Raw genomic sequence first — 25,623 nt, 5'->3', positions numbered from 1 at the left:
TTGTTCTTGTCACTGAGCTCATCAGTACCATTTTTAGATTCCGTATATGTGAGTTAGCATATAATATTTGTCTTTCTCTTTCTGACTTACTTCACTCTGTATGACAGACTGTAGGTCTATCCACCTCATTGCATATAGCTCCATCTTATCCCTTTTTATAGCTGAGTAATATTCCATTGTGTATATATGCCACATCTTCTTTATCCATTCATTTGTTGATGGGCATTTCGGTTGCTTCCATGGCCTGGCTATTGTAAATAGTGCTGCAATAAAATTATGGTACAAGTTTCTTTTGGGATTATGGTTTTCTTTGGGTATATGCCCAGGAGTGGGATGATTGGATCATATGGAAGTTCTATTTGTAGTTTTTTAATGTTGGAGAGGGTGTGGAGAAAAGGGAACTCTCCTGCACTGTTGGTAGGACTGTAAGTTCTGGTACAGCCACTATGGAAAACAAAACAATTTGGAGGTTCCTTAAAAAACTACAACTGATTTTTTAATAACAGAATATACCTCAGAGAATACAATGTGGCTAAAGCATATATTAATACATAGGAAATGATATTCACAGATGAGTTATATATGTATATTCAATAATTGCACAATGAAAAAAACTAATATTATCTAAATAAGTAAGGAACAGAATTCAATAGCAGAGAAATGATAGTGTAGTTTTTAAATAACTGTGTGATTAATTAAAAATTATATATCCATAATCTTGAAAATCAGAGATCCAAAACTGAAAGGGCACAGCATTTTTTTTTTAAGGGCACTGCATTTTGATCTGATTTTAAATACAAGTCCTGATAGTGTGACTTTGAACAAGCATCTTAGCCTTTCTGAATGTATTTCATATGTACAAAATGGGAAAATTAATATCTTCCCCATAATAATGTTTTAAAATAAAATAAATACTGCTTAAAGGAAATTTTAAGTGTGAAATATGCAAAACACATACCATCCTATATTATAACTATCATTATTTTGATGTAAAATTTATCATCTTTAATTGTCAGCACCTAAAGAACTACAATTCTTCGTCTAGCTATTTCAACGTGTCGTTGCAAGAGACGAAGTGTGCTATGTCATATCTCTATAGAAGGGGCTATAACCAGTATTTTGAATTGTTTACACCCCAGTAATAGATGCCTCTCTCAAATCACAGAAGCATTAACAGAATGCTATTTCAGGTTTGCAAATGTTCAAGGGCATGTTTCTGAATAGATACTGGACTGCCTTAAAGATAAATAAGAAGAAATGTTGATGTAGTAGCTAGGATTTCAGCCAGTGAGGGCTGCCATTTCAGCAGCGTGGGGTGTATGCTAAGTTTGACTTGGTGGCAGTTAGCAGTAGTAACTCATGAATGTAGACAGATTTATGCAGGGTGACCTTCATGACTCAATGTGCATGGTAGCTTTGTGATTTTCACAGGGGTTACTAACAGGACGTTCCATTGACAACCACAGTGAGTGTTCTACCTCCCTGGCATTTTTAGAGCATATCTTTATGCATCAGAAAACCCCAGCCTTGCACAGGGTTGCTCTCTAAAGAGACACACTGCTGATTGAATTTTGCAAAGGATAAAGTTTATCTGCATACTTGTCAATTAGCTAGCCACAACTTCAGGGGCTTTTTTTTTTTTTTTTTTTTTTCAGTATTTTGCCACAATGCATATCCAAAACTGTGTTTCTGTGATATAAATGATTAAATCAATGTTAGGCTCAAAGTGGATTGGGGCTGCGATAGTTGTTTGTAGGGAGTTTTAAAATGACACAATCTCAAAATCAAAGGGCATTGGGTGTGTTACAGTAATGACAAAGCATATTGAAATATCTTCATTTTCTTTATGGAAAACTGTTACTATTCAAGTAGACTAGTGAGATGCAATAGGCATATTACAAGTAGACTTCAACAAGACATTTCTTAAACCCAATATTAATTTCATTTTGGAAAAGTTGGAATGGTTTCATTGCCCCCAATCAAGGTAACAGTTGAATTGATTTCAGTTGCAAAGCAGGCATCCAAAGATGTGCACCAGAACAACCTGTTCTTGTTTTACTCCTTTGATTTATTGGATGATGTTATAAAAATATTCTCAGCAAATTTACAGAAGGGGGAAATGTTCAATTATAATCAATTTCCAAAATGACTTCTGTATGTTAAAACAGTGATCTAAAGCTCATATAATATTTAGCAGCAAGAAATATGTCTGATTGCTGGTGAAATTGGGAATATTTAGCTCGATAAAGAAGACTATTTTAGAAGTAGTAAAAGACTAATTAAAAAATATTCAATGGTCTGTTTAGCAGAAGAGATACCAGAGATAGAAGATATAGAAGCGAAATCAAAGATATAGTACATAGAGAGAATAATTTGGATTGTATATAAAGAACATTGAAACAGAAATTTTCGTAAAAGAGGTTTATTCAGGATGTGCCGAGTGCACCTTGATTGATGATGTCTCAGCAGATGTCAGACAGTTAGATTCTCTATGTGTGAGGGACATGGAATGTGTTTCCTAGATTGTTCTTTTATATTTATTAATTATTTTAAACAGCTTCTAAAAATCTTTAAAAAATGTGTTTATTTTTTTCTTTGATCTAAACTCTTTGCACCTGGTAGGACAATCTGATTGCTCTTAACATGTCATAGAGTATACTTTTTGCAGCTTTTCCACATAAATCACTTTATTGTTCTCAGGTATTAATCCATATTTTTCATAATTTTAAATGTAATTTCTCTTTTAATACTCCTATATCTTAAGCTTTTAGAGAAACTAAGTTAATTTGTTTTTAATCACTTCAAAATTAAAAATATATTTGACTCAATATTTTTAATGATTTCCACAGAAAATTATGTATATTTCAAAATACTTTCTACATATTTATTACAACTGAATGCATTATATTTTCTTATATAATGGATTTGAGATAGCCATATATCAATAGTAGCAGAATTCTAAAATGGACCTCAGGATTTACTGCTTCCTGGTGAACATGCCCTGTTCATGATTTTTGCATATGATGAATTTCACTCCCATGATTAGAATATGTTACAGGTCAAAATAGATTTTGCAGATATAATTAGGGTCCTAAATTACTTAACCTTGTGACAGAGAGATTATTTCAGTGGGCCTGAACAAATCACATAAGTCCTTTCAAAGCAGAGTTTTCTCCAGGCAAGTATCAGAAGAAGTAGATAGTGATTGCCTCCAGGTATCCTGGAAGGAAGCAAACATTTATGTTGTGAATTGCCTATAATGGTCACATGGTAAAGAACTGTGGGCAGCATTTAGGTGTTGAGCACTCACCCCAGCCAGCAGCTAGAAGGATAAATGGGGGCTTCAGTTCTAGAGTTGTAAGGAAAGGAAGTCTGCCAACAACCAGTGAACTTGGAGAAAATCCTGAGCCAACTCCAGCCAACACCTTAATTTCAGCCCATGAGATGCTGAACAGAGGATCCAGCCACACAGTGTCCAGACTTACGACCTATAGAACATCTGAGGTAATCCACTTTTGTTGACTTAAGTCACCCCATTTGTGGTATTTTGTTACACAATGATAGAAAACTTATAAAACTCAGGAAATTTGTCATTTGAAATTCACCAGAATTGTGCATCAAAATCTTTCCAAAGTTTTTTCTGAAAGAAATCTCAAGGAATGTATAAGTTTCAGATTCAGTAGACATCATCTATTCTAATCCAGTTAAGGAAGCCGACAGTCAGATAGATTAAATTCCGTTTTCCTAAATAATTCATAAACATAATCAGGAAAGGAACCAAGATCCCATGACTCCAAATCAATGCTCTTTTTCACACTACACAGCTAATATTTTTATTTATGATTAGAAAAGGAAAAAAATGATGCCAGTGGGAACCGTGGATATATTATTTTCCTTTTAATTGCAAACATATCCCTAATATATTCCTAAAACACTTCCTTTATTCTTTTCTTTCTCTCTTTCTTTCTTTCTTTCTCTTTCTTTCTTTCTTTCTTTCTTTCTTTCTTTCTTTCTTTTTTTCTTTCTTTCTTTCTTTCTTTTTCTTCTTTCTTTCTTTTTTTCTTTCTTTCTTTCTTTCTTTTTCTTTCTTTCTTTCTTCTTCTCTCTTCCTTCCTTCCTTCCTTCCTTCCTTCCTTCCTTCCTTCCTTCCTCCCTTCCTTCCTTCCTTCCTTCCTTCTTCTCTCATTTTTATTATCCAGGGCCCAATCAAGTTTCACACATTACATTAGACAGTGAGATCTCTGTGTTACCTTTTAATTCAGAACAAACCCTCTATTTTTTCCCTATTACATTGACTTTTTGAAGACTGCAGGCCAGTTTTCTTATAGTATATCTCACATTCTGGGTGTGACTGTTTATTCATATTTTAAGTTTTTTTCTGAATGTCCTATAAATATAAGGAAGTTAGGCCTATAGGTGTTATTAAACCTAGACAATACATTTGGAAAGAACAATTTATGTGGATGTTTTGAACTCCATAGAGCATCACATCAAGAAACACAAGCTCTAAGAACATCCCCTGATTGAAGATGCGAAGTTTGAGCTCTTGATTATAATGGTAAATGTGATTCTATTCCACTTTTGTTTGTAATTAATGAGTGATCTGTAGGGTGATGCTCTGGCACCATGTGACTATCCTATTACTCAACAACATTTTATCCAAAATGTCTTTTCATAGTCACATCTTCCAATGACCACAGGTGGTAAAGTTTCTCTGCTTTTAAGGACTCATGTGATTAGATTGTGCCCATCCAGATAATCCAGGAAACTCTCCCCATCTCTGGGTTCCTAATAGTAACTATAAAGCCTCTCTTGCCTTGTAAGGTAACATATTCAAAGACTCCAGGTTTTAAAATCTAGACACATTTGGGAAGCCATTACTTTTCCCTACACAGGAATTATAAAATGTTGATTTTAAAAATTCTGTTATTGCTTCTACATATAATATCTGACATTCTTATATAAAGAAACCCTGCCCTCTCCTCTACTTTCTGTGGATTCAGAGATTATTTACATTTCAATATGATATAATCAATTCTTTAATTTTCCTTTTTGGTGCTCAAATTAACTCCCATTGGGGGAGTTTGTTTAAGGATATTATATAATATTATAAAATTATTGTAATTTTCTTAGATGTAATATAACATTGTGGTTATGTATGCTGAATTATTTAGGGTAACGTTACCATAACTGCAACTTCCTGAAAACAAGGAAATCATAGGACATTACACTATTTACTATATTTTATTTATTTTTATTTTTTTAATTTTATTTATTTATTTATTATTTTTTGGGGGTACACCAAGTTCAATCATCTGTTTTTATACACATATCCCAGTATTCCCTCCCTCCCTCGACTCCCTCCCACCCTTGCCATCCCAGTCGTCTAAGGCATAATCCATCCTCGAGTTGAACTCCCTTTGTTATACAGCAACTTCCCACTGGCTATCTATTTTACAGTTGGTAGTATATATATGTCTATGCTAATACTATTTACTATAAATATAGAAGGTATAAAGGCCTCACTTTATTATTCTTTCAAAAATTTTATGTATACATGAAAAATTTTAAACATATGTAGAAAGTAGTATATCAGAGACATGTTGTAATGTCAAAAGAACTCATCATAATATAAAGAAACCTAATCTCTTTTTTCACATTTGAATTCCAGTTAATACAAATCTTGAAAAGATTTTAAGAAAGTAAAATAAAGTCCACTGTCTGGCTTCCCATACTGAAGAAAAGGAGAAAGTCTAGTTTTCCAATCAAGAGTACTTTTGCTTTTATTTGATTTCCAAACAGATGTCAGAATACTCTAAAACATTTGAATACAATTCAGTGTTAGAAATCAAACTTTTGTGTGTTATATTAAAAACACAATTCTTAAAGAAAAAAACAAAAACAGAATAGAGACACATGATAACTGTACTATAATATGGTACTACAGAGCCTACCAAAATGTCAACATAATTGGAGAACTTTCTTGTATGAAAGTAATGACCAGGATGAAACTTACAAAGGAAGCACTGTATTTACAGCAGAATTCTGAAGCCTGTCATATGAGCATCTGTGAGCCTCCAAGATTAGGCAAGAGTACTTCTTGTTTGTACACTGCATTATCACATCTAAAGTAATGCCAACAATTTGTTCACAAGCTTGAAAAATTGACAAGAACAGTTATTCATTCCTTTAACAAATACTTATTGAGACCTTGTACAATGTGCTAGGTACTGTGCTAATTACAGTTTTCATGCATGCATTGAATAGTTAGTATATCCTGGCTACTAATCATTTTGTGTGCATTAGCTCACAAAACACTCATAATTACCACATGAGGTGGACTTTCCCCACTTTACATATGAGGAAACTAATGACAGAGCAACATTCATGGGATTTCAAACTTGTAAATTCAAACTTGTACCCCCAAAACTAGAAGTAATAAATGAATTCAGTGAAGTTGCAGGATACAAAATTAATAGACAGAAATCTGTTGCATTTCTATACACTAACAATGACCTATCAGAAGGACAAGTCAAGAAAACAATCCCATCTATAATTGCATCGAAAAGAATAACATACCTAGGGATAAATTTAACCAAGTACGCAAAAGACCTATATTCTGAAAAATATAAAGCATTGATGAAAATATTCAAGATGAACACAAATAAATGGAAAGACATACTGTGCTCATGGATCAGAAGAACTAATATTGTTAAAATGTTCATACTACCCAAAACAACTTACAGATTCAATGCAATCTCTATTAAAATACCCATGGCCTTTTTCACAGAAAATGAAAACACTAATTCAAAAAGATATATGCACCACAATGTACATAGCAGCATTATTTTAAAAAGCTGGGTATGGACACAACCTAAATGTCCACTGACGAATGTATAAAGAAAATGTGGTGTACATATACAATGGAATATTACTCAACCATAAAAAAAAAACTTAAATCTTGCCATTTGTGGCAACAGGGATAGACCTAGAGGGTATTATGCTAAGTGAAATAAGTCAGAGAAATACAGAGAACAAACTAATGCATGCCCAGGAGAAGACTGGGGAGATGGGCACAAATGATAAAGGGTACAAACTAGCAGTTACAAAATAGATAAGTTACAGGATGTAATGCACCGCACAGGAAGTCAACAATATTATAACTTTGTATTGTGTGTAACATATAAAAATATAGAATCACTATGGTGTATACCTGAAACTGTATAATATTGTAAGTCAACTATACTTCAATTTAAGAAAAGAATATCAGGGATGTGAGTGAATGTTTTAAAATTACTCTTGATATTTCCCCCATTTCCCTTCACCTTTATCCCCCTTCCCTCATAACTATCATTTAGTCCTTTAGGAATTAAATTTTAGATATAGGAATTGCTGGTTTGTATACTTTCTTATTTGATTGAGAAGTATACAAAAGGAACTTAGGTTACCAGTAGCTGTTGTCATCAAGCAATTTCTAAGTTTATTGGATACTTTGACCTGTGGGGATTCTCTCATTTTTCACTTCCTTTGATTGGTAGGAAGTTGAACATCGAGATCAAAGTCCAGGTCTGTAGAGAATGTAAATATTTCTCTTTGCTCATGTTATTTGGGTCAGAAGCTACAGTGTATAATTGCCCATCTATCCAGGGTTTTCCTTGTAGGGAGAAAATCGCTTAAATCAAAAAATGTGACTTACCTAGGGAGTCTTCCACCTGCCATTTTATTGTAGCAGAATTAGTCTCACAAGATGCTTTTCTCATTCCTCCTATGATGTGTCTACTCCCCCAGCCCTTCTCCAAGTAAGAATTGCTAGCAGACCTCTTCAGAACTCCTTTTCTCATTTCTTACACCACACAGTCTTCCCAACCGGGGATATGTCTATGACAATCGGAGTCTCCCAGTGTGATTCAAATTTTTTTAGAACTGTTTGATATTTTCAGAGTTTACCCTAGGGGGTTATGATATTTCCTAAGCATACAGGCAGTCTTTTAGCTCTAATTATTTTTATTCATTTCAGTAGGTTTTGGGCAGGGAGGCTATGAAAACATGTATTTACGCTACCATCTTTCATGAAAATCTCTGCATTAAATTTTTATTTTTATCAAGCATTAGAGAGATGTGCTTGAACTGAATGAGTAAGCTGAATATGACAGCAAAGTGCTCTTGATCTTGGCTAGATGCCAGAGTGTGAGCACATTCATGTATTCTCTAGCTGAAGGGAATGGTGCTATGGATCTACACCAGTAAATTCTACACTGCCACCTGCTTGCAGCACAATCACCTTTACCCACGCTTGCTGAATGAAGTGGCTTAAAAAAAGGTTTTTCTTAAAGTACATTTGTAATTTTAAAACTCTGTTCTTCATAGTTGAAGGGAAGTTCTTAGCATTTTAAGGGCATGCTCTGAATGTAGAGGCTCCCAGAAATCACAGGTGCAAATCCAGATGGGGTTAACTCATAAAGCAGATAAACTATCTTACATGCAGCTCATTTTGTGAGATTCTTGGGAACCAAAGTCAAGTCTTTACTTTGTTGACCTTTAAGATGCAAGATCAATTTTCCTAATAAAAGGCAGACCTTTGCACAATTTCTGAAAAGTCACTGAAAACATTTACCAACTGAGACACAAGATTCTATGTCCCAGTCACCCTCAGTGGAATAAAGTTTATTAGTTGACATAAAAACACCAAGAGCAATATTTGCTTTCCTCTCCAGTGGCAGCAACCTTTAGAAATGGTGAGGCCATTATTGTAGAGTACCCCTTTGAGTATTCAGAATGTTTTAAGTACTGCATATATATCACCACACTCAGGAAACTTGAGGAAGTATGATATGCATAAATGAATAGCAATAATAATAATCAGCTAACATTCTTTCAATACTTACATTGTACTGGCCATTGTGCAGTAAATTGGATTATATTATGCCTTAAAATACCTGAAGATTAGATATAATTATTGTCCCCTCATTACAGAGGGTGTAACTTAGATTAAAAAAATAAATACCTTGCTCACCTTACTCAGCTGGTGGGTCATTCAGAATTCAAATTTCCTAAATTCTAATTCCAGAAATGTACCATAACTACTATATAACTACTATTCTGTACCATTTTTTCAATGCATTTGCATTTTTTTTAAAGTTCAAGTACATAGTTTGAAGCAAAGTGCCTACTTTGGGCATAGTATGCCAGTGTTACATTAATTTTATGAAGTATACATTTTATTAATTTTGTGTATTGAGTGTACATCTTAGTCCCTCCTGTGCCTTTCATTTTCCTTAAAAAAGGAAAAAATTAAACAGTAAAATGTTTATATCTTCACAAATTCTACTGTAAAAAGATTAGATGTTGCAAAAATTGAATCACAGGCAGGCATGAGAATTTATCATGCAATATGTGTCTATTTAGTTTATATACTTAAGTCATAATTAGGATGGTTTTAGGTTTATGCTGTATAAAACTTAGAAGTGTTTGATGCAAAGATAACTAATATAACTTAATAAAGATTTGTCTCTACTGTGAATTATCTACTTAGCTGATGAATAGGAAGTAAAATGTATGTAACTTGCATATTTGGGGGAGTCTTTTGCAATAAAGTAGGAAACTTTATTATTTCAACCAGTAGAACCACTCCAAGTGGATTAATCTGTAGATATTCCTGAATATACTTATATGCTACAATTCTACTTTTTAATATTAAATAATTTTTTAAAGTTAGGAAAAATCTTGTCATAATTCAATCATCCTCCCTTTTTGTTTTTATGATTATGTAACATAGGCTCTTGTTTGGCTACCTATAGTTACTTAAAGACCTGTAAGCAGTTCATGCAGTGGGGCTTACCCTCAGGCAATGGGATTTGTAATTTGTCAGCATATGTTTCTTCTCCTTTATCCTCTAAAAGGACAATTTTGAGTTTCATATGTTTTCTCAGAGGTTCTCCAGTAGGATTAAGACCCAGCTGTTCATAGCCATAATGTTATAATAATCATGCCAAGCTCTGTCTACTCTCAGGGCATTTGTACATCATTATTGTCTCTGCCTAGAATGCTCTTTCCCAAATTTGCCTTATATTTGGCTTCTTCTTATTCAGGTTTTATTTCATATTTGCTTTCCTCAGAGAATCTATTTCATATCGTATCCTCTAATGTAGTCTCCTCCTCCATCAACTATTTCCTCAATTATTTGTTTATTTACATGTGTGTTCTGTCTTTTCCACTTCAACATAAGTCCTTAACAGAGAAATATTTTGCAACCTTATTTACTGCAGTATGCCCATTGCCTAGAACATAAATATATTCTAGGAAAATTGCTCAATAATTATTTATTGATTGACTGGCAGCACCAGCAGGATTAACTGGAAACCCCAATGTCATCAGATAATCCAAACACCAAAATAACACTGCAAAGACTCTGAAAATTAAACAGCCATTGGAACCACAGCCCTCAACAGTTGGCCAGGACATGTGTACTAAATCTAAACCAGTATAAGCCTGCTAAAATAAAAGATTTAACTAGCCCAAAGTCTTTTCACATAATAGGCAAAATGTTAAAGATACAATTAAAAAAGTCACCCATCATAACAAGAAGCAGGAACATCTCAACCTAATAAGAAAAGACAATCAACAAACATCAAAACCAGATGAACCAGATGTTGGAATTATCTGACAAGAGTTTCAAAGAAGCTATCATAAAAGTATTTCAATAACAAATAAATTCTCTGGAAATAAATGAAAAGTTAAAAGTCTCAACAAAGAAAGAGAAGTTATAAAAATGGTAATTATAAAACTAAAAACATAATAGAAAGAAAAAAATGTTGTTGGGTGGTCTCATTATTAGAGTGGGGCTGACAGCGTATAGATTAGATGACTTTGAGAACAGATCAATGGAATTCACCCAATTTGAACAAAGGAGAGTAAATATATTAGAAAAAAAAAAGAATAGAGTCTCAAGTGAAATACGAAAGATCCAACAGTCATATCCTAGAAGCACTACAAGGAGAGGTGACAAAGTATAGATATAAGAGTATTCAAAGAAATAATGGCTAAAACTTTCCAAGTCTGATGAAATACATAAGTCCATAGATACAAGAAGTTGAGCAAATCACAAATAGATAAACCAAAAGGAATCCATGCCAAGACACACTATAATCAAACTTTTGAATGCACAGGAGTACTTTTCCTTGAGACAACCATCAATCTTTGTATGCGTCAGAACTATTTTGTGAGTTTTTCCCATTTCTCCCATAGAATGAAAAAAAAAATTGGTACAGGATTGCTATTTTTTTCCCTTAGGAGTGTGTGGTGATGAAGATGCAATGAGTATTGGTACAAATTAATGCTACTTTCTCAGTTTGAGCTAGGGCATGATCAGTTTTACTCACCACTGCTTTTGTATCACCAATTTAATTGTTAACATTGAAAAGGACAAATAATGTCTTATTATAAAGACTTCATGACTTCTTGAAGTTTCTGAGGGATCCCTAAAAGCCTCTATACTTTTAGAGTAATTTGTGTAGTTTTAAGAATCATTTATGTAGGCATATATAGCAGCAGAGCTGAATATAAGAATTTAGATATAGATTATAAATGTATATGTTCAATCGGTTTTCTAAAAGGTGCCAAGGTGATTAAATTAAAATAGAGAAATTCTTTTCAATAAATGTGGTTGAATAAATAGATATTTGTATTTTTTAAAACACTTTTCTTTATCTTTCCAAATTCACAAAATAGAATTTTAAAGGACTATAAACTGCAAAGTAAGGATAACACATAGAAGGAAATCCTTGCAAATTTAGAGTGGGCAAAACTTTCCTAATTAGTATACAAAATAAAAAAACAAAAAAAGTGATAAACTGCACTTTATCAAAATTTAAAATTTCTGCACTTCAAATAACACTGTTAGGAAAATAAACAAACTACAGAGAAGGAGAAAAGTTTCCCAGCACATGAATATGTCCCAAAAGTTAATTCAGAATATATGAAGGAATTTTACAATTCAATTAAGAAAAAGACAAATAATGAATTTTTAAAATGGACAATGAATGGTGCTTAATACCATTAGTCAATATGGGAAGTATAAATTAAAACCCCAGTGGGATGTCCCTCATGGTGTGAACCCATAAGAATGGCTAACAGTACAAAATAGTAATTGGTAAGTGTTTTCAAGAATGAAAACAACTAGAACTCTCACGTATTATTTGTAGGACTGCAAAATAGTAGAGCCACTTTGGAAGAGATTTTGGAAGTTACTCACAAATTTAAATATTTACTTACCTTTGAACCAGGGATTTCATTCCTAGGAATTTACTTGGAGAAATAAAACATGTCCAACAAAATTTTTTACATAATTGTCCAAACTATCCTTATTCATGTTTGTCAAAAGTCTAAAAATAAACCAAATATCCTTCAACAGATAATGGAAATAATGGTTGCGTATCCACTGAAGTTGGATACTAGTTAGCAACAAAAAGGAACATCTCATCAACACATGCAACAACATGGATGAATCTTAAAAGCATAATGAATGAAAGAAATCAGATATTTATGTGAAATTCCAGAACAGGCAAGCTGGTTAATGTGACAAAGCAGATTAGAGTTTGTATTAATCCAAGAATGGGAATGGGGAAATGCAGTGCAAAGGGGAACAAAGAATTTTCTTTTTTGAGTTGATTGAGATGTTTTGTATCTTGATTGTGGTGGCAATTATACCAGTTTGTACACTTGTCACATCTATTGAACTACACACTCTAAATGGATGAACTTTATTATATATAAATTTTACCTCAGCTAAGTTGATTATTCTTAAAATGCATTTATTGCAAAAAATTATTAGAATGACTTTAATTGCTTACTATATAACCCAACCATGCTAACACATTAAGCGGTTTCATTTTGACATGTAATCTTCCAGTTTACTTTCAATTTGAGCATATAATTTTTATACAATTGTAATTATAAATTAGGTTCAATTTAGCACTTGGCTTATTGTTGCTTTACATCTTCCATGTTGCTACACAGTTTTCATAATTATCTGTTTTTTCTGATTCCATAATAATCCATTATATAACATATTAAAACTGCACCATTTTTGAATACTTATGCTTTTAATTTTGTAATCTGTTAAAAATAACTGCATGCCCCAACTGAAAGCAACCCACATTCCCGTAAAGGGTGGAATGTATAAATAAATTACAGTGTACTTAGCAAATGGAATACTCAATACAATTAAAAAGAGCAAACCTGCTGTATTCAAACAAAACATGAATGAAAAGGACAGGCATAATGTTCAGTGGAAGAATTAATACACAAAAAGCACATTTATATGAAGTTCGAGAATTAGTCTTTGATGATGAAAATCAGATAAAGGGTTAATTCTGAGAATGTGTTATTGATTGGCAAATTGGGAGCTGTTGATGTGTTGAAATTGATCTTTCTCTTAATCAGGGTGGTGATTACTTAAGTGTGCATATGTGCAAAAAGTCATCAAGCCATAAACTTAAGATTTGTGCATTTTTACATATACCTGTTATACCTCAGTATAGAGGTAAAAAACCATTAAAAAAACATAGTTGAAAACACCTATTATTTTTGTAAATTTTGTTTTAGATTTTTATAATTTCCTTCGACTGAATTTCCTGAATAAGTGCTATAATTATGTTCGTAATTTCCTACACAATTTTTTGTTTTGTTTGCTTGCTTTTCTTTTAAACTATAATAGAAGAAAATGTTTTCTTCTAATTTAAATTTCCACCAGTGATACCTAAATACCAGTTTTTATATATACTTGCCAACAAATATCATTGAATTGTTTTCCCCTAATCTAAAAGCTATATAGTCTATTTCTTTTAGTAAGTGCACTCCAGTTGGAGTGGAAAATCTCTGTTTATTATCACATAGGTTTTCTTCAGTCATGGGGACATTCCTAAGAAGAACTATTTCTCTAGTGGTATTGGGAACAGTGTTCAGTTCATCCATACACCAATATATTTTCTAAATCTGATAAATGTGACATCTAGGGAAATTATCCTTTTTACTGGTGGGAGAGAGGCTAAGTACCTTTTTGCAGCTTTATCTTTTTGAGGTGAAAGGTTGATTGACTTTGATCGAGTTCTTGGGATATGTGCTGATTGCCTTGTGCTTTGAGCTTCAAACAAGAATATTGTTCATAAAAAGAATGATTTTTGCCCACACAGCCAAATGCTTGTGGACTCTACTGAATCCTTCATTCCAGTTTTGAGTAAGTCACTCCAACTTTGACATTAAGGCTAGTAAAAGGGAAAGCAATTTAGATATCATTTTGTGTTGCTCATATGCAATAAAAGCCCATGTTGAAATAAAGTTTTCCTCATTCTCTAACTGCATATTAATGCACACTTCCTATTCTTAGTACAATGTTATGGACTCAAAAACCTAAAATTCATGAATGATAGTTGGAAAAACTTTGGGAATGATGATAAAATCATGTATTTAAAATAGCACTCTATCTGGGAACTATAGGTAGGGATTTACAGTTCCTCAGTATAGCATGGTTGCTGTTCTAAATTGTCTACCCTGATGAGATTTACTATTTGCTATGGAAGCCACTTTCCTATATTTATCACTGCCTCTCCCTTGGCATGTAAAGAAGGAACATAGTAAAAATAACCAATAGGATAAGTTATCACATTTTAATTAGTCTTTATCTATTTCCTGAGGGAAATGATAAAAATTGATTGATAAAGATTCAGAGTAATTTAATGCCATAAAGCAAACATCAGAAACTACTTGGAAATGATTATCATGCATCAGTAAACCACAAAAGAGGACAAAGAATTCTGTATGTCCTACATCCAAATATATATTTTAAGGAATTTCAAAAGAGGTTCACTTTCTTTTTCTTCTTCTTCCCTCTTTCTTCTTCCTCTTTTTCTTCCCCTTCTTTAATGATTAGGGGCTGAGAAAATAATCTCAATATTACTTATCATTAATAATAGAATAGACATAAATATTCATGAACAAGAAAGTGAACTGGCTTTGCTTTATTCCTTCTAATATAAGGTATATTTTAGTTCTCTGAAATGTGATTTAAAAAAAAAATAGAAAGAAAACAAGATGCCCCTTCTCATTGCTCTCAGACATTTGGATACACTGTTCTCTCTTCCTGGGACACTTTTTCCCCAAGGCTTCCCCAGTTACTCTTAAATTTCAAACTGTAGGTCTCAATTTAGATGTCACTCCTTGAACCCCTAGACCAGTTCAATGCTTTCATAATATCCTGTGTTGTTTGCTTACATCTTTCTTCTCAGATCCACTTCCTAACCGTCCCTTGTTCTATTGTGTATTTCAAGAATTCACTCTTGAAACATATATTTTCCTATTCATTTTTCAAAAATCATCCAGTTGGGTTCCTCCCATAGAGGTGCTAATGAAAGCTTGAAGGAGGAAATGGAATATTTTTCCTCTTCTTTCTCTCTGCTCTGGGAAATGTTTCTTCCAGTAAGCATGTCTCCTACAAGATCAAAATTCTCACCAATTGGCCCCATCCATGGAGGTTCTTATAATTCCCCTTGTCCCATTGGTATCTCCAACTCTAGACTGATAGGAGCTTCCTGTTGTGGCTCATTTTTGGCTGACTCACAGTCTTGCCTTCTCATTTTTAATATCTTTGTGCTCAATTCCCCATATTAAAGTCCCTCTCTTGAATTGGTGTTCATGGGATTGATTTTCCTGGCAGAAATCTGACTGATACTTATAGTGTATTTTCCTTATTTATAATACAAATGTCACTTTTACATAATTATTTAATCTGTTCTTCCAGCAAAAAAAAAAAAAAAAAAAAAAAAAAAAAAAAAAAGAAAGAAAGAAAAAAAAGAAAAGAATTGTGTTGTCTGTTTCTCTTTTATAATTCCATTCTTTAGCAAAGATGTTGGCTTATAGAAGTCAGATAATATTTGCTGAAGGAAGAAAGAAATAAAAAGTGGAAGGAAAGGGGGAGAAAGAAAGAAGAAAGGAGGAAGGAAATTCTAACTATTTTCATATTTATATTTCAGATTAATGAAAGTAGATTGAATCAGTGTAATTCAGGACAAAATATCTTTCCCTTAAACAATCACATAATTGAGATCAGGCTTATGCATGGGGGTGACAAAGGAAAAGATTAATCTTTCCTGAGTTCAGTAAGCATAAAGTTGTGATTAATAGGCAAAGTGGAAAATATAAATGTATATCTGTATTAATCAAATGATAAAATATACATATATATTTTCTTAGAAAGTGTAAAAAATAATTAGCATGATTTCAAAATTTGTATCTTTATTTAAAAAAGAAATTTTGCATTTGGCAATTCTTTTTTTTTTTTTTTTTTTTTTTTTTTTTACTGTCCAAGAAAACTACTGTACTGCAGAGGCTGGAAAACTTTCAGCTACATCTAAATTTCCTGGAATCCCTTGTCATAGGCTTCAAACGTCTTGTGCAAAACCTCAATTAGGAACTGAGTTCAGTAGGAAGAGAGGTACAGATCTAGCACATCTTTCAGGTGCAGGTTGACAGCAAGTCAAGAGAACTCATGTGACATCTGATCATCGGGCCATGGTTAATTTGTTGTAACCTGGAATTAGCACCAGAATCAGTAACTTTCTGACTGTGGCAAAGATAACTCTTCCCTACCTGAGCCTCTTCTGGGAAAAGATCTGAAAGTTAAACCTGGAACCTGCTGCTCCATCCCTACCAACAATTTTTACACATTAGATTCCTTAAACTAAATCCATTTGTATTCACTTAAAATAGCTAGAGTGTTTTCTGTTACCCAGAACTCTAAACCCTGTTCATACAGGATCAATTTTCATTATTATCTCTATATCATAGCATACAACTCAACATCAAAGAAATCCAAACAACCTGATTAAAAAATGGGCAGAAAAACTGAGTAGACATTTTTCCAGAGAATATGCAGATAGTGAACAGGTACAAGAAAAGGTGCTGAACATCACTAATCATCAGGGAAATGCAACTCAAAACCATGATGAAATATCACCTCACACCTATTAGAATGGCTATCATCAAAAAGAACACAACTGCAAGCAAGGATGTGGAGAAATTTTTGGTGGGAATGTAAATTGGTGCAGCCACTGTAGAAAACAGTATGGCGGTTTCTCAAAAAAATTAAAAATAGAACTATCATCCAACCCAGCGATTCCACTCCTGAGGATGTACCCAAAAAACAAAAATCACTAATTCAAAAAGATACACGCACCTCAATGTGCATAGCAGGATTATTTACAATTGCTAAGATATGGAAGCAACCAAAGTGTCCATTAACAGATGAATGGATAAAGAAGATGTGATATAATATTATATATATATATATTATATACGTACATATACACAATGGAATTCTACTCAGTCATTAAAAAGAATGAAATTTTGCCATTTGCACCAATATGAATAGACTTGGAAAGCATTATGCTAAGTGAAATAAGTCAGACAAAGTCAATTACTGTATGATATTACTTATATGTGGAATCTAAAAACTACAACTAGTGGATATAACAAAAGCGAAGCAGACTTACAGATATAGAGAGAAAACTAGTGGTTACCAGTGGAGAGAGGGGAGAAGGAAGAGGGGCAATATAGGGATAAGGGATTAAGAGGTACAAACTGTTAGGTATAAAATAAGGTACAAGGATGTATTGCACTACACGAGGAATGTAGCCAAGACTTTATAATAACTATAAATGGAGTATAATCTTTAAAAATTATGAAGCATTATATTGTACACCTTGTAACATATAATATTGTGGAACAACTATACTTCAATTAAAAAAGTCATGTGCAAATTTAATAGAAAGACAATGAAGGCATGTTTGGAAGGAAATCTAAACACAGGGACCAAGTTTTGTTTGTTTTTAGTGAAATCTGAGAGATACTGGTGGAAGAGACATTCATTCATCAGATTCAAGAGCTAGACATTCATTGGCCTAGACATTAAGGAAACAATGGTGAGGAAAAGCAGATATGGTCCTTGTTCTTGTCATTCATCTGTTTATAAAGTTATATATGTATATATAAATATTCAAACTTAGAGAACCTTCAATTCTTAGAGTCATAGAGAATCACACAGTTAAGTGCAAAATTGCAATTGATAATGTATGGGGGAAATTTGCTATGAGAATGTTTAATGGAAAGGTTTGACTACTTGAAGGTCAAAAAATAGTACTTTTAGGGAAAGATTATTAAGCTAATATGTAAGCATAATTTGGATTTAACTAGAAAACCTGTGGGTAGTGGGGAGAGGGAATGCTGGGCAGAGTTAGCATGTGTAAAAGCACCACATCAACAAGAACGTGATATGCTCTAGGAGGTGAAGTTAAACTACTGTTAGAGCACAAGAAACAGGGGGACTTGAATGAAGCTAAGGCTGGAGAGTTAAGGTATAGTCCAGTTACTGCAGGGTCATGGTGGTCTTGCTAATAATTTGTGCCCTTATTCTAAGAGCAATGGAGAAGAAAATAATCAAGAAAGGCATTTCCCTGTTTCTGTGTTATATATTATAAAGGAAAATAGAGCAGTAGTTTTAAGAGCTGCTTCACGTGGCAACTAATTATTGAAAAGAGGTTATGTGGAGTATTTTTATTCTAAGCACACTTGGGGATAAATGGCAAAAAGATTCTTCTTTCACTTTTTGTCTTGGTTTTCTCTGCTCTGCCTTAACCACCTTTCTGTTTAGTTTTGCTATTGTTGTCTTATTTTAAAATGCTTTCCCTAATTGGCTTTTTCTGTTACTAGCTTCTATAGCATTGACTCCTGAATACTCATTTTGAATCAAACATTTGTTTTATATCTACTCTTCTGTTTCTGTACACTTTTAGTTGTTTAAATTTCTTTCTTTCTTAGTTTTGTCCTTAATGATATTTCAAATTTGTTTTATTCTTACTGCTCTGTTGCCCACAGTTGAAAAACAATGAGAATGCTTTGATGGTCTGCAGATCAGCTGATGGGAAAGGTTTTCAGAGATAAGAAAAATGGATTCCTGGAGTTTAACAAGTGCTTGGTTATTTTGAAACATAAATCATCATTGAGGCTGGACACAAGAATAATGTAGTATTTTAGATTTTCTCACTAGTGACTGATTTTATTATCATATCCTGTGGTTGTCTCCTTATTATGATGAAATAGAGATCCTAGTGTTTGCTTTACTATAGCTTTTTGTTATACATTCCTTAAAACCTTATAAACAGATTTTAGATTTGTGTTACTCTTTTTAATCATTGGTCATGCAAAATATCAATACCATCCATGGCAGTGAAGAGTAGCCCCCGTTCACCACAACTAGAGAAACCCTGCATAGAGCAATGAAGTCCCAATGCAGCCCCCACAAAAAAATTATTTGAAATAAAAATCACTTCATAAAAAAATCAATACTATCTTAAGCAGAATGCAATTCAGTGAATCATATGCAAGGATTTCTGTATTATTTCTTCAAAAAACAACGTAAGTAGTGCTGCAATGAACATTATGGTACATGTTTCTTTTTGGATTATGGTGTTCTCTGGGTATACGCCCAGTAGTGGGATTACTGGGTCATATGGTAGTTCCATTTTTAGTTTTTTAAGGAATCTCCAAACTGTTTTCCACTGTAGCTGTACCAGCTTGCATTCCCAACAACAGTGCAGGAGAGTTCGCTTTTCTCCACACCCTCTCCAACATTTGTTGTTTCCAGATTTTTTGATGATGGCCGTTCTGACTGGTGTGAGGTGATACCTCATTGTGGCTTTGACCTGCATTTCTCTAATGATTAGTGATGTTGAGCATCTTTTCATGTGTTTGTTAGCCATCTGCATGTCTTCTTTGGAGAAATGTCTATTTAGGTCTTCCACCCATTTGTGGATTGGGTTATCTGCTTTTTTGGTATTAAGCTGCATAAGCTGCTTGTATATTTTGGAGATTAATCCTTTGTCCATTGCTTTGTCGGCAAGTATTTTCTCCCATTCTGAGGGTTGTCTTGCTGTCTTGCTTATGGTTTCTTTCACTGTGCAAAAGCTTTTAAGTTTCATGAGGTCCCATTTGTTTATTCTCGATTTTATTTCCTTTATTCTAGGAGGTGGGTCAAAAAGAATCTTGCTATGATGTATGTCATAGAGTGTTCTGCCTATGTTTTCCTCTAGGAGTTTTATAGTGTCTGGCCTTACATGTAGGTCTTTAATTCATTTGGAGTTTATTTTTGTGTATGGTGTTAGGAAGTGTTCTAATTTCATTCTTTTACATGTAGCTGCCCAATTTTCCCAGCTCCACTTATTGAAGAGGCTGTCTTTTTTCCATTGTATTTTCTTGCCTCCTTTGTCAAAGATAAGCTGCCCATATGTGCTTGGGTTTACCTCTGGATTCTCTACTCTGTTCCATTGATCTTCCCTTCTATTTTTGTGCCAGTACCATCCTGTCTTGATCACTGTGGCCTTATAGTATAGTTTCAAGTCAGGAAGCCTAATTCCACCAGCTCCGTCTTTCCTTCTCAAGATTGCTTTGGCTATTCGGGGTCTTTTGTGTTTCCATACAGATTGTAATAGCCAGGACATGGAAGCAACCTAAATGCCCATCAACAGATGAATGGATAAAGAAGATGTGGCACATATATACAATGGAATATTACTCAGCCATAAAAAGGAATGAAATGGAGCTATATGTAATGATGTGGATAGACTTAGAGACTGTCATACAGAATGAAGTAAGCCAGAAAGAGAAAAACAAATACCGTATGCTCACTCATACATATGGAATCTAAAAAAATGGTACTGATGAACCGAGTGACAGGGTAAGAATAAAGATGCAGATGTAGAGAATAGACTTGAAGACATGGGGTTGGGGGGGGCGAAGGGGAAACTGGGACGAAGTCAGAGAGTAGCATAGACATAGATACACTAGCAAATGTAAAATAGATAGCTAGTGGGAAGTTGCTATATAACAAAGGGAGATCAGCTCGATGATGGTTAATGCTTTAGAGAGCCAGGACAGGGATGGTGGGAGGGAGTCATGGGAGGGAGGGTATATGGGGATATGTGTATAAATACAGCTGATTCACTTTGGTGTACCTCAAAAACTGGTACAAGAGTGTAAAGCAATTATATTCCAATAAAGAGCTTAAAAAAAAACCAACAAAAAACCAATGTAATAAAAATATAAAACAAAAAAAAAAAACACCCCAACAAAACCAAAACCTATGTTGTTTCCATAGATAGCTCAATCCAAAACAAAATTGTGAATTTATTGTATATACTGGTTAATTTCTTTCACAAAGCAAACTAATAAAGTAGCATTGAGAATACTTTTTTCCTGCTTCTATCTGAACAGCTTCAACATCCAATATTACAAAGCTTACCAAAAATTTACCCATTTCAAATAAGGGGACAGTCCTGTTATTTCTTGAAAGAATTCAGAATAACGGACAGTGGTGAATTGAAGGAAAAACATGGGGAAAATGTTAATTTTACACAATACATGATAGTTTTTAGAAAAATGAAAGAGCTGTAGAATTGCTCACTGTTAAAAGAAACAATGATATAAAAAAAGATAGAAATATAAAAAGTTTGAGAAAAACAGAAAGTGTAAAATAATTGATACTGTCAAATGGTAAACGTCAGATAATCAGCTACTTAGGTAACCTGACAGCTGTGTGATGCAAAGATCCAAATCTATCTTTCTACACAAAAGACTGATTTACAACTTTCCCTGAAGCTAAAGCTTGTTTCCATAGAAATACCTCTAATTTCCTCATAGACTTGTGATTCTCTTAAGGACTTCAAACCTATTGTGTTCCTTGTTTAAGAAAAATGCAAGTGACCTTTCAGTGCAATGAGCCAGTACCGTTTTTGGCTTTTAAACAAATTAATGAAAATATCACATATAAGCACACTGTGCCTCCTATTATAGAATTTTTCATGAAGTTTAACCTTCAATTTAAAATGATTTCTAAATGCATGTAATTGTTTAAAATAAAGAACTTCGACTATAGTAAAATTGAACATAATTTCAGAGAAATTAGGCTAAGAACAAGTAGAATTTTCTCATATCTTGTGTTTTGTTTAAGAAAAAAGTGAAAACAATGTTAAAGATAGATGATGCAAATAATGGTATTAGAATAATATTTGTTTAAATAATTTATCTATTAAAATTTATTAATACTAATAGTTTGTCATTATTTGAAATATATATTTTGATATGCATAGTATATTAAGAATAAAAATAATGTGAAAACTTGTGTATTCAAAACCCATGTTATAAGCATAGACACATTTTAAATTAAATTTCTGAGCAATATCAATTCTGGAAGTACAAGATAACTATTTCTCTCTGCTCACATACATCATTGAAATAGTACCTGCTTAGTAAACTTATGCCAGGGGAATTATTTTTTTGGTTCAGCTTATATTGAAACAATATTGACATAAGCAAGTAATTTTGAAATTATCACTTTTGATCATTTGTGTTGATAATTGAGAACAAAAGATCCACTGCTCTTTAGGTGTTATTTTGCATAAAACATGAGGTGATAGATTGTATTTCCTGGTGGACATATTGTTCCATTATTTGTCACTTTTGTATATTTTCATTGATTTGCCAATGGTAGTATAATTAGAGTTACTTTAATTTTGCAGAATTGCTATCGTTTTACATTATCATTGTTCTTCAATGTTTTACTTTGAAAATGTTAATACTTCAGAAAAGTTATAATAAATGGTACAATAAAGCAAATATACTCTTCACCTATATTCAGCAATTTTTAATAATTTTCCTCTCATTTGCATTCTCACTGTGTGTGTGTGTGTGTTCGTGTGTGTGTGTGTGTGTGTGTGTAGCTATAGGTGGGTGTCTGTGTCCATGTGTATGTGTATGTATTTGAGTTTCATACATCAAGATTTTTCACTCAAATACTGTGGCACATATTTACTAAAAAGAAAACATAACTGCAATACATTCTTTATATTCAAGAAATTTAACACTGATGCAATATTTTCTCTAATATGGGGTCCATATTTAAATTTCTGTGTTTGTCTCAATAATACCTACATCATTTTACTATGTCTTTAATGACCCAGAATCTATCTGTATCATCATCATACCTCCTTTCAGTTGTCATGTTTCATTGATGTCTTTGATTTAGATTTTCCCAGGCTTTTCTTGTTCTAAATATTTCATGAAATTGACATTTTTATAGAGTCCAAAACAGATTTTTTGTTAAATTTCTTTCAATTTGATTTTTTCCTGATTGTTACCTCATGATTGGAATCAAATTAAACATTTTGGCATGAATGCTATGTAAGTGATGCTGTGTCTTGGTCCATCATGTCAGGTGACCTCTGCTGTAATTTTATCCCTTTTTTGTGAGGTTAAATTTGGTCCTTTAGTTAAGAAGATGTCCACCTCTGCTTTGGACCTCCTCATTTTATTCTAACAGGATAGCCATTTCTTCAAATTTAATCTTGATTTGTGATCAGTTACTCAAGTCCCAGTATTCATCTAATTGCTTTCCCTTCTAACCTCAAATTTTGAGGTTCTAGTATATTCTAAACCCCAGTCTTCCCCATTATAATTGCCCAAACTTGTTCAGTAAAGATAAAGATAGTCAACCTGAATAGGCAAAACAACCTTGAGAAAAAAAAAAAAAGAGCTGCAGGATTTACACACCCTGACTTCAGACCATATTACAAAGCTACAGTAATCAAAACAGTATGATAGTGGTACAAAAACAGACACATACATCAATGGAAGAGAATAGAGAGCCCAGAAATGAGCCCATGCTCTTATGGTTAGTTCACCTATGAAAAAGGGGACAAAATATACAATGGAGAAAAGACAGTCTATTCAATAAGTGCTGCTGGGAAAACTGGACAGCTACTTGTAAAAGAATGAAAGTAGAACATTCTCTGACACTATATACAAAAATAAACTCAAAATGGATTAAAGACCTAAATGTAAGACTGGATTCTAGAGGAAAACACAGGCAGAACACTTTGACATAAATCTCAACAATGTTTTTTTGGATCTCTCACTTAAAGCAAAGGAGACAAAAGCAAAAAGAAACAAACGCGACACAAGTAAATTTAAAAGCTTTTGCACAACAAAGGAAACCATCCACAAAACGAAAAGACAACCTACTGAATGGGAGAAGATGTTTGCAAATGATATGACTGATAAGGGGTTAATATCCAACATATATAAACAATCATATAACCCAACATCAAAAAAACAAAGAACCTGATTAAAAAATAGGCAGAAGAACTGAATAGGCATTTTTCCAAAGAAGAAATGCAGATCGCCAACAGGCACCTGAAAAGATGCTCAACATTGCTAATCATCAGGAAAAAGCAAATCAAAACCACCATGATATATCATCTAACACCTGTAAGGATAGCTATCATCAAAAAGAACACAGATAACAAATGTTGGTGAGGATGTGGAGAAAAGGGAACCCTCAACCACTCTTGGTGGAAATTTAAATTGGTATAGCCACTGTGGAAAATATTACAGAAGTTTCTGCAAAACCTAAAAATGGAACTGCCATGTGACCCAGCAACCCCACTCCTGGGTATATATCTGAAAAAAATGGAAACACTAATTCAAAAAGATACACTTACCCCAATGTTCATAGCAGATTTTTTTTACAATTGCCAAAGTATGGAAACAACCTAAGTATCCATGAACAGATGAATGGAAACACACACACACACAATGGAATATTACTCAGTCATAAAAAAAATGAAGTTTTGCTATTTGTAGCAACATGGGTGGACTTGGAGTGCATTAAGCTAAGTGAAATAAGTCAGACAAAGAAAGACAAATACTGTATGTTATCACTTATATGTGGGATCTAAAAAATACAACAAACTAGTGAATACAGCAAAAAAGAAGCAGATTCACAGATCTAAAGAACAAACTAATGCTTACCTGTGGGAAGAGGGAAGTGGGGAGGCAATATAAGAGTAGGGGATTAAAAGAAAAGGTTATGGTGGGATTATATGAAATCATGTGTGTGAACCTTTGGAAAATTTTAAAGCACTGTAGAATTTAAAGAAGGTTTTATTCAATTAAATTATTTAAAGATACTCAGTCAATTAATTAAGTATATACTGAAGAATCTGGGAAGTATGGGCTTTGCTATCAATAAAATTCCCCTTCCAAACTAAAATATTTTTGAGTGAAAAGAGTGCCACTTATGATATCACCACAACAGACCCTAATACAAATATCTGTACCTGTTCCATACTTGAATTCAGTTTAGCCAAGAAAATAGAGCTTTCTTACAAGTGATTAAAAGTCTTAATGAACCATTGGGTGGCCTGGAGAAGCAGAGCCTAGGTTGAACTTTCAGGGTAAGTACTCAAAAGCTCCAAGACATAAGGGAGGAAGCAATGCTAGCTTCTGCTTCTTTGTGACCACAAAGCTGCCATCACTGCAGTCAGATCAGTGGCACATTGCTCCTGTAACAATCCACACCAGCCAAATGGGGGCCCTGTACTCTGTCTCTGGACATCCATAGAGTTGCTAAGTGCTAATTTCTTGGACTTCACTAATACTGCTAAAAAATTAAAAAGCCCAAGTGACTTTGCTTGCCAACAGAAACAAAAAGAGCAGAAATTAAAGAAGGAACATGAACAG

Source organism: Hippopotamus amphibius, chromosome 5 (assembly GCF_030028045.1).
Source record: "Hippopotamus amphibius kiboko isolate mHipAmp2 chromosome 5, mHipAmp2.hap2, whole genome shotgun sequence".
Taxonomy (NCBI): domain Eukaryota; kingdom Metazoa; phylum Chordata; class Mammalia; order Artiodactyla; family Hippopotamidae; genus Hippopotamus; species Hippopotamus amphibius.
The sequence above is the reverse complement of the archived record's forward strand: the minus strand, read 5'-3'. Positions refer to the sequence as shown.